Genomic DNA, 11,699 nt, shown 5'->3' on the forward strand with positions numbered 1-11,699 from the left:
AGGGGGAACAAAGAGCCAGTTACTGGCAGCTCTAGATTTTAACTATGGGATCAGTGTGCTTCCTCTAGTCCCCCGAGTTAGAAGGCAGAGTACCTGGATTTCCTGGCACCATAAATGAGAGCCCGGGTACTGGGAACAGATGGCCCAGATTCAAACCAGGAATCTCCTATTTTTTGCCATGTGACTCCAGGTAAGCTTCAGTCTCATCAACTGTCACCTTAGTTCAGGCCACTTTCACCAAGTACCGTAAACTTCTTATTTATAAACAACAGAAATCTATTGTTTGTAGTTCTGAAGGCTGAGAGTTCAAGATCAAGAGTTCAAGAAAGATTTGGTGTCCAGTGAGGTCTCACTTTCTGGTTCATAGATGGCACCTGCTGGCTGTGTCCCTAGATGGTGTACGGGATGAGGGTCTCTCTGGAGCCTCTTTGAAAAGGGCTCTAATCCCATTCGTGGGAGCAGAACTCTCATTACATAGTCACCTCTGAGTGGCACCGCAGCTAAATGCATAGATCACTTTGAGATGAGGCTTACAGGAAATATTCAGGTAAGGTTCTTAACACCAAGTCTGCTTCTTAGTGAGAGTTCAAAACTGCTCCCTTTTATATTATGCATTTGTCAGTAAAGAGGATGCTAATGGACAAAGTTATCTTGTTCCCTCTGCAACCAGACTTATCTGACAGCTAGAGGATTGAGGTTGGTTCAAAGGGTCAGCAACTACCTACAATGATGTTTTGTACCGTCCCTTTCCTCAGAACCAAACACTTGAGTTTATACTGGACCCTTACATCTGGGATGGAAAAGAAGAATTAATAAGGATAAAAAACTGGGCTGGTTATATAGCTCAGCAGCAGGAGTGCTTGCCTAGGGTGTATAAGGCCCTGGGTTCCATACCTAACGTTACACACACACACACACACACAATTAAAAAATGTACTTATCAGCTCTGTACCAACACAGATCACTCATGGTCAAAGGCTTACCTCCATCTGTACTGTGTTTTCATCATAAGCTCCACATGCTTCTGTTGTGGCCCAGCTCCTGCAATGTATCCATTTGTTCATATCCTTTCCTCTAGAGCAAATTCTCCCATGGCAGAGGCCTGTCCTACTCATTGTTATAGGTTGAACTTGGCCCTCCCCAAGTTCACAGACTATATGTGTTACAGCCCTACACCCAATGTCTGTGTATTTGGAGACAGGGCCTGTGAAGAGGTTATTGAGTTTAAATGAGGTCATAGAGTGGAGTTGTAGTCCAATACCATTGCTGTTCTTACAAGAAGAGATACCAGGAGTGTGCCTGACCACAGAAGAAAGGCCATGTGAAGACACAGTGAGAAGGAAGCTGTCTGCACCTTGATCTTGGACTTCCAACCTCCAGAACTATAAAAAACTAAATTCTGTTGTTTAAGGTGCCCGCTCTGTGGCAGCTTGCTATTGTAGCTTTAGAAGACTAATAACAGTTATGTACAATCATTATGATCATTATAGTAGATTGACACTCAGAGCTCTTCCAACCTCCTTCCAGTGTGTCTTCCTACACTGCCAGAGAGCTTAAAATGTTCCCTTCCAGTCTTCAAATGTGCATTAGATTCCCCAATTAGGTAAGCACATGAGAGATGTGGCAGGTGGAGCGAGGTAGGGACCATGTTTAGTTGCTGCAGGTGTTGTTGGAACAAGCAGTCACAGAGTGGCTGGGTTTTTCTGCATTTTAATATTCAGTCCCTCGCTCTGAGGGCATTGAGAGGCAGTTGGTGTAGTCAAGGAAGCCTCTTGATCACTGGATAGCACCCAAGGCAGGGAATCCTCAAACACAACAGTTCCTGATGGCAGTCTTCTGTTCCCTGCACCCTGCCTCCCACTGTGGTGGGAACAGCGGCTGACTTGGTGGGTCACCTTGGCAGTGTTGTTTGGAGAGTTTTGGGGGACACGAGGTCTAGAACCTGCTCCTAAAGCTTTCCAAATATTTTGTAAATATTTAATGGTCCTTACCAAATATTTTTCTGTTATTTTAAGTGCATTATGATTATACATAATAGTGGGATTCATTTGAACATATTCATAAATGCATACAACATTGTTTTTTTCCATTGCAATCCCCAGTATTATCCCCTTCTCTCTTCTCCTCCCTCCCCTGAATCCCTTTCTAGAGTGATTCTGTTTATTTTGAGCTGAATCCTAACTGACACATTTTTCTCTGTGTCTTTAGCATCTTTATCACAATGCCTGGCATATGTGAGAGATGAATAGATGTTTATTGTTAATGTTTAAGCCAGTGGTTTTCAGACTTTGATATGCATTAATATAATCTAGAAAACTATTAGAGAATTTGAAGTCCCAGGCTCATAGAATTAGACTAGGGCCCTAATCTTTGTATTTTCATTAAGTTCCCTTGATGATTCTAATACTCACCCAAGTTTGAGAAGTACTGTTTCAAACATTTATGAGGCCTACTGGGACCAAGCATGCTTTTAAGCACTTTATGCTCCATGTCTTATTTAATTTTCATTAAGGCAGAAAGTATTATTATCCCCGTATCATAGATAAGAAAATTGAGGCATACTGAGCCTAGAAAAGCACCCAGGATCACACAACTGGTAAAATTCTGATATCTAATCTATGTCAACCTGAACATGAGTCCCAACCTCATGACCACAGAAGAAAGGTCATGTACTCTTCTGTTTGGATGATCTTTCCTCTTTGCAAGAGCCTAAAGACAATATCTTTTAAATTTTAAATTTAAATAAGATTCCTCAAAATATATAATTTTTAAATTTAACAATACCTCAGTCTTTCTAGCTAGATTACTACCCCCCCCCCCCGCAAAAAATGGACTCCCAACTATCTTTCCACGGAAACAATAGTCTTTTTGGTAAGTGATGACATACTTCAAAGTCTAAGAAGTCTTATTTAAATCAGGGAACAGACTGAGGAAATAATTGCTTTCAGACATGAAACTAATAACTCCCTGAATTTTATTGTTATCTTTGAGATGAGGAATACCAAACCTACCCTAAGGTCTATCCATTTATTAGAGAAAACATTATGCATTTTCAAGAAGAAAAGATCAAAAATAGTATTATTTAGCTGCAGGACTCCACATTCTTTTTTCTTACTAATTATGTTTCTTACATTTTCCAGATTGCATCTGTAAGTTTAATAAAATCTTATTATTCTTCTAATACCTAGAAATTAATAATATAGAGGAAGGTTTTAGATGTCCAGATGAACTTCTTCCAGAGATGTGCAAAAATGCACAATGAATAAAAAGAAATGGTCTCTTCTTTTATCCTTTGTAAGCTTTTTTTTTTTTAACTCAATAGAAGTTCCCCAATTTAATATTATCATTCTAGGAGGGAGGATTTCTGGAAACTTCTGGCGTTGCCATTTTTATTACTAGTTGGGCTCATTGGAGAAAAATGAGACCTGACATTTTTGTACATACTTTTAAATTGAATTGACATGTAATAATTGTATATTTTTATGAGATACAGTGTGATATTTCAATACATGTATACAATGTAGGTGATTTAGGTAATTGGTAGATACATCACCTCCAACATTTTTCATCTCTTTGGGTTGGGAACTTCATTTAAAATGTATAATTATTTATTATTATTATTATTTGTTTTAATTAGTTATACATGACAGTAGCATTTATGCAGTTTGATATGTCATATATAGATGGGGTATAATTACTTATTTTTCTGATTGTACATGTAGAATCATATCGATCATGCAATCATATATGTTCCTAAGGTAATAATATCTGATTAATTCTTCTATCCTTTGTATTCCCCTATCCCCTTCCCTCCCTTCAATCCCCTCTACCTAATCTAAAGTAACTCTATCCACCCCTGCCACACACACATCCCTTATTGTGATTTAGCATCTGCATATCACAGAAAATATTCAGCCTTTGGTTTTGGGGATTGACTTATTTCACTTAGCATGATTTTCTCCAATTCCATCCATTTACTGGCAAATGCCATAATTTCATTTTTCTTTAAAGCTGAATAATATTCTGTTGAATATATGTACCAGTTATTCCACTGTGCTATAAACATCAGGAGTGATTCCTCCTGTCGAATTGCAATCTTGAACATGCTAACCATCCTCCCTACTAGACCTGAGCATTTTTGAGGCAAAATAAAGAAATGTGAGCAAGTTGGGTTCAGATAATGGCTGTATTATTCTAAACTTTATTGTGACTTTTGACAAATTATCTAACTTCAAATGTTTTATAGGCTTCCTAGCCTATAAAAATTAGAGAAAATAGTGATGCGGCATTCCAAGGGTTAAATAAGATAATATTAGTTTCTTTCCCTTCATGTTGAATCTCCGCAGTCCTGGAACTAAAAAAAGAAAAGAAAAGAAACAAGACAACAATCTACACACACCAAATGAACTTTGTTGAGTAGTGGAAAATTATGGGGGAAATTATCAGAAAACTGGGATAAGAGCTTGGAACCCCGCCTCTGTCATCTTGTGTGATGACTTGAAACAATTCTCTTAATGCTACTCTTGGAAACAACAAATTCCACTGTTCTCAAAAGGAAAAGAAATGAAAGCTTTGGTTTGCCAAGTTTGCTCTGACAGTTAATGTTTCAGGAATGTAGAAACAATTCTTAAAATTTACAAACAATTTCACACCTTTACTCATACCCTGAAAAACCATAAACCAGCCCCATTTCCTCTTCTCTTTCTTTATTTGTATTGTCAAGTGAAGTGGGCCAGCAAGTGAGTCAATTGAAATGGAAACATTTATTTATCTGATGTAATGAGTCAATGATGCCCTTTAAAATTGTTCCCAGTATGTTTTGAAATGAAGTAACATCACTAAAAAATGCTTTGACTAAAACACTCGGGGTGAATCACAGCTACGCCTCTTGTATCCGCCAGGGACTGAAATTTGATTTTTGCCACATTTTCTTTTCCTTAACAGAAATCCAAAGTGCTATTTGACATTTATTTAATTCCATGTTTAGTTTCGTGAATCAAAGTTCTAAAATTTATTTATTTATTTATTGTGTATAATTTACTATTTAATATAATTAATTTATTTATTATCATTAACTTATTATTCACTTATCTATTTCTTTATTTATGCGATCTGGAGAGCATCTCACATCTCGGTAGAGACCAAGCATAATGGACCCAGGTGCTTACCAGGGGCATCTTGGAAGGGGCCCTGGACACAGCTGTAGTTAGTCTCCAAGAATGCAGTCTAGTGCAGCTGAGAAACCAAGGACAGTAGAACAATACTTCAGGATAAAGAGCCAGAGAGCCCCATAAAACAGAAAGTCAGCATAGATGTGTCATAGGATATCAGGGAGATAGACGGATCAAAGTAGATGAGACTCTGAGGAAACTGACTAGGACAAGGCCAGTTCAAGAGCTATGTCAAGAGCTGTGTCATAGCCATCTTGTGATGTTCTTATAGTGTTAACTTGGCTAGTCTATGGCACCTAGTTGTCTGGTTGAATACTAATCCAGATGTTGCTATGAAAGTATTTGGATGAACATGTTTAATCAGCTGACTTTAAGTAAAACAGATTACAGTGTGGGCAGGCCTCATCCAAGCAGTTGAAGGCTTTAACAGTGAAACTGAGATTTCCTAAAGTTTTCTGCCTCAAAGAATTTCTTTTATCAAAGAAATTCTGCCTGACAGCCTGTGGATTTCAGACCCGAGATGGAGATATCAACTATTACCTGAAGAATTGTTGGTTTGCTCTATAGATTTCAGACTTGCCAGTCCCCACAATTACATGAGCTAAATCCTTAAAATTTTCTTCTCCCTTTTCCTCCCCACTTTATTTGTACATCCCCCATTGGTTCTGTTCTTCTAGGGAACCTAGACTGATACATCACTCTTGGCATTCTTCTTTTCCAGTGTGAGGTTTGGGAGACTCAGTTGAGTTGGAGAGTCATGTTTAAGGCTGCAAGAACACAGCCAAACAGTGCCCCCTGGAGAACATTTGAAATGGTTGGTATTTCCCTCAACCAACGCTTACTGCCTTCTGAGAACCTTATGAGGTACTAGACACAGGTTGGATTCTCCAGAAGCACATAACAACTCGAGCCTGAAAGTATATTGGAGGTGATTCCACTAGTAAAGAAATGGGGGAAGTGAGGGGCTGGGGTTGTGGCTCAGTGGTAGACTGCTTGTCTAGCATGTGAGAGGCACTGGGTTTGATTCTCAGCACCCCATACAAATAAATTAAATAAAGGTCCATTGACAACTCAAAAATATTAAAAAAAAAAAAAGAAATGGGGGAAGTGAGACAGGGAAGGGAGGGGAAGGAAGATAAAACAGAATAGGTCAATGAGTAGGGCCTGGCTCAGGCGGGCCACAGAGTGTAATGTCGCTTCGACTTCTGGGAGACTATCCATGGGGCATGCTTCTGTGTGACAGGCAGAATGCTGAAAACCAGGGGTAGAACTGGTGTGTGAATTTTCTGGATGTTGCATTATTCAAATGTTTTTATATTACAGTGAACACAGACATATTTTGGAATTTATACAAAGTTTCATGGATTTTTGATATAAAGCATGAGAACACAAGATAAATCTGAGCTAAGAACCATTGTTTTGGTGCAGTCTTTATATGTCTCCCCTCTTTCTCCTTTGTATGAAACATGTAATTCCATTTTCCACTTGAGACGCTTCTCCTGCCAAGATGCCTACTTTGTTTCAGGGTCCATGGCCCCGATCCTTTCACAGCAGAGGGCTTGTCCAGGCTTATCTGTTTCCAGTCCTGGAACAGACTCTTGGCTCCTGCTCTGGGATCCCTCCTGTTAATGCGATCTGCTGTGAGTCTGCTGCTTCTGCTTTGGAGTTGTATGCTCTGATCGCACACAGGTTCCACTCCCATATAACTGGACCTCTGACATTTCTAGGTCTGTAACTTAATTCTAATTCTTCGTCTGCTTCCATGTAGACAACTTGTTAACTCCCCTAATGGATAAGAACAGACCCAACTGGAATTTTCAACTTGATCTCAAGTATTAATATCACAGCTGTCCTACATATGCTTGTCTGCCTTCAAGAAAACTGGAATAAATAAAAGATGGTCAATGGCATGTCAGTTTCTCAGGAAACAACAGAGAAGAGCCCATATAAAGTAAGAGAGAACCACTAAAAAGTAAACATCCGAAGTGAAAATGTGTGTGTGTGTGTGTGTGTGGTATGTGTATGTGTTGGATGTAGTTTGGAGAAGGTAAGTAAGCACAGCTGTCACCATAGAATGGAGGAGAAAATGAGCCAAGTGAATCCAACTCTACCGTCACCCAAAACCTGCAGGAAGTACCTGGAGAAACTAGAATGTCACTTTTTACCACTCTTTTGCCCCAAATAGTATGAGACCATGTTCAGTGTTCATCCCTGTCATCCAAACAGAGAGAATAACCTAGAATTATAGGAGAGTGACCTCTAAGGAGAAGAAGGCCTTAGTTGAGAGTAATCTATGAACAAACTGTTCTCTTCCCAAGTTACAGATTTTTGTATTTTTTTAAAGATTTATTTCTTAGTTTTGGGTGGACACAATACCTTTATTTTATATTTATGTGGTGCTGAGGACCGAACCCAGTGCCTCATGCATGCTAAGCGAGCACTCTACCACTGAGCTACAACCCCAGCCCCTGTCTTTTTTTTTTTTTAAATAACATTTGCAAATGTTCTGCCCTTGTCATATAATCTTAGACCTTAGTTTGTAAGGTATTATTTGTTTTTAGTTTTTAAAATGTCACCAGGATACTGAGAAAAATGTCACATAGATAAGAAATATAATATATATTTGGGATCTGATCTGAGCATAGCCATCTGTGTGTGTACAGTACATAATCTGGATATTGTCGAACTCTGAGTAGTTTATTTGTAGTCTGACTGAATCACATGTCAGTGAGGGATGCTGATACCCAAGTGCTCCATCACAGCGCCATCATACACTGGCGTTATTTGGACTAAAGCACACCACAAAGCAGAGTCAACCCAGAATTGAGGAAAAAAACACCACATCATCTTTCCAGACTCCTGTGGAGCTATGGTGGCCACATGACAAGCCTTAGGTGATAAGATAGTGGCAAAGTCTTCCTGGGAGCTTCTCAAGACCATATCCTTTCCTCAAAATAGGACATATACAGTCATTGAGAAAGCCTTTGTTGTGTCCCCTTCTTTCCTGCCTCTCAAAGCAGCAGTAGGAGGATGCATAGTTGGAACTGCAGTACTGTCCTGCAACTGAGGCAGTCAGCTGGAGGGGCATGCCAATATGCGGAGGTTAGAAGACTGGAAATGAGGAGGAACACTTAGGTTCTTGATAATGTTGTTGATATGCTGAACCAACCTTGGGCTCTCTTCCAGACTTGTTGGTAAAAATAAACGTCCTATGATTTAAACCACTGTAGTTGGGTTTTCTCCTGTTTTATATTTAGCATAGTGTCAACACAGTCCCTGAGATTACTCATGGAGCCAGCAGCCCAGTCCTCTTCGTCCATATACAATTGCCTGGGGACACAGGGAGGAAAGATGAGAAAGTAGAGAATAAGATGGCTTGATACTCAATCTGAGCTCAGAAATAAGGTCAGACTCCCTTTGTAAGAATCAGACAGGATTTCCATGATTTTTCATGAGGCCTTTGTAAACCCTGGGACTCAGCATCTTTGGAGTTTTGCTGTTTTGACAGCACCAAGAAACAGCACCTTGGACAGTAACTTTAGATTATCAAGCATTGCTGAGGTAGGAAGAACAGAAGGTCATGTGTAGACTTTTCCCTGAACCCTCGTGTATTACTTCGGGAGGACTTCCAGAAGTAACCAGAAGAGCCTTTGAAAAGCACCAAGATTGTGGGCCAGCATGTATGAGCAAACTGCACAGTGACAGGTAATGGATATCATTATAAGCTCATTTGTTTCCAGACAATGAGATCTATGACCTTGGTAACACACCCAATACACATAATAGTTTTTATTTATATTGAGTAAATTTATGCCAACATGCAATTCAGTTTATTCTATTGACAGAGCATGCTAAAATCAGTATCTCCTTCTAAAATAACTGAAAATATTTTTCATTGTAGACGGTAGGGTTTATGCAAGCCACACTTGTGTGAATAAATTAAGAATATATCATAGGCTATAGCTGAAGCGTACCTTGCTTTTATGTCAGTCTGATGTGGTCCACACCCTTGTCATAGAATGCTACTAAGAAGTGATTTTCAAATGCATCCTCTGCCCACCTCTGGGGAGATTTGACACAGCATTATATGTAAAATTGATCAAGGTAGAGTAGGTCTGAGAGAGGCAGGATTAGGCTCAGATCCCTACACCGGTTGGCCCCAAAGTATTTCTGTTGTAAATTTGAGTGCAGTTTGAGCAGTTGTACCTCTGCATTTATTTTTCTTTTTTTCTCTATACAGTTGTAACTATTCAGGTGAGATTGGAACCCATTTGCTATTCATCTTCTAGGTTGAGTTATGTTTTACTCTGAAATATCAGAAATGAATGTTTTTTCTCAAACTCCACTCACTCTGGGTACAATAAGGATTTACAAGACAAAGTCTCCCTCGGTGGGATGAAGATGGGATTCTTCCCCTTCAATTTCTTATAGAACAATGACTTCAAAGTAATAGAATTTCCATTTACACAGGTGGATACTCAAGGAGTTACATCACCCCTTTGGGACTGAGAATTCCTTGATAGAAGAGACCATTTTTTTACTCTCCTTTATATTCTCTGCCATTCCTAGCCTGGAACAAGTGTTCTGAAAGGTCTTGTCAAATTGAATTGTAAAAGAGAAGCCATTCTAGAATTGAATTATACTTCAATACACCTGTTTCTGTGTATGTAAGTAATATTTTTTGAACATGAGGATTGAAGCTTTTTTTTAATTTGAATATGCCTTCAGAATGAAATCTAAACTTCTTAGTTGCTTTAAGGTTATAAATTATTCTGTTTTTAAAAAAATTATCTTAAGCCTCTATCTGTGCACGATATAGCTCTGGGCATTTTAAATGTATTGCTATGTTTATTTAGTCATTACCCATTCCTTATCAATACTACTGGGCATATTTTTTACTTAATTATCTCAGTTTCAATATTTAATTTATTACTATTTATTAATATTTTAATACTAGGTATATTTGATCTTTATAATTTCCTTCAGGCTGGTTTTCTACCCTCCTGCTGCAGATGAGAAAGGTCAAACTCTGGTAGGTGAAGAGACTCATGCAATTCCTAGGGTATATACTAGGAAGAGAGCTAGAAACTTATCTGATTCCCAGTACTGTGGTTTTTCTTCTTGTCCTCTTTATGCTCTATAACCTTTTTAATTTAACTGAACACCTTTATCTCTTTACATATCACCCCATCTCTAAAGAACCTTTACCATAGTTGTCTCCCTATCTTCTCTCCTCTCCTTCTCTCCTCTTCCTTCTCCTCTACTTGATTTTTTGTCTTTTCTCCTCTCTCAGTCTCCCTCTCTTTCTCTCTCTCTTCTCTTTCTTTCAAGTGAGAATTGTATTGAGATTCATAGATTGGTGGGGTATTGCCTTGGAGGGAGTCTAAAGAGCTAAGATGATCTACTCATTTATGGAGTTGTAAAATTCTGAGTCGGGGGAGAATATTTTGTGAAGAAACAATACGTTTTATAGAGTTGGTCATTAATTGCCTTTACACATTTTCTTTCCTGTTTACCTCTTTCCAAAGTTGGCTTAATAAACAAATTTATCCAAATTCGATTAGTTTTAGCACTTAATTCTAGTGCTAAAAGTTTTTTCAATATATTTCCTTGAAGATAAGGATCATATTTAAAGCTGGGGCACAGTGCGCAAGCCTGAAATTCAAGAGGCTCAGGAGGCTGAGGCATGAGGATCACAAGTTTGAAGCCAGCCTCAGCAATTTAGCGAGACCCTGTCTCTAAATAAAAATATAAAAAAAGGGCTGGGGATGTGGCTCAGTTTAATTACCCAGTACCCCCCCACCCCCCACCCCCAAAGAATTATATTTTATCAAATCTTTGTGGTTGGACAATTTCTTATAAGAAATAATAAGTTGAAAGCTGATCAAACTGAATGAATCAGTTGAAAGCTGAATGAATTGTGAATAAATGATCGAATTAATGAATGCACAGAAGAGGAGGAACTTAGATGGTAAATTCCACGAAGACGACATCCTTGAGTTGATGATACTTTGTAGAAAACCTACATATATATGTATGTATATGTATCTATGTATATGTGTGTGTGTGTATATATACTAACTAACTATATATATATATATATAAAATATATAATTATATTAATTATATTAATTATATATAATTAATATATATTATATATAATTATATATATTATATATTTTATATATATATATATATAGTTAGTTAGTATATATACACACACACACATATACATAGATACATATACATACATATATATGTAGGTTTTCTACAAAGTATCATCAACTCAAGGATGTCGTCTTCGTGGAATTTACCATCTAAGTTCCTCCTCTTCTGTGCATTCATTAATTCGATCATTTATTCACAATTCATTCAGCTTTCAACTGATTCATTCAGTTTGATCAGCTTTCAACTTATTATTTCTTATAAGAAATTGTCCAACCACAAAGATTTGATAAAATATAATTCTTTGGGGGTGGGGGGTGGGGGGGTACTGGGTAATTAAACTGAGCCACATCCCCAGCCCTT

At 38.1% G+C, this 11,699-nt stretch overlaps 1 long non-coding RNA gene across 1 annotated transcript in view; it reads left to right on the top strand.

Annotated features, from left to right (window-relative positions):
- Positions 1 to 8,464: 8,464 nt before the first annotated feature.
- The window catches only part of LOC125610950, a 26,942-nt gene continuing 23,707 nt past the window's right edge, over positions 8,465 to 11,699 (top strand). Inside the window, exon 1 of the long non-coding RNA XR_007341052.1 lies at positions 8,465 to 8,876. This is a non-coding gene — a long non-coding RNA (uncharacterized LOC125610950). The remainder of the gene's footprint in view (positions 8,877 to 11,699) is intronic.

The sequence above is a fragment of the Marmota marmota genome, unplaced genomic scaffold (genome assembly GCF_001458135.2).
Source record: "Marmota marmota marmota unplaced genomic scaffold, marMar, whole genome shotgun sequence".
NCBI classification, from domain to species: Eukaryota; Metazoa; Chordata; class Mammalia; order Rodentia; family Sciuridae; genus Marmota; species Marmota marmota.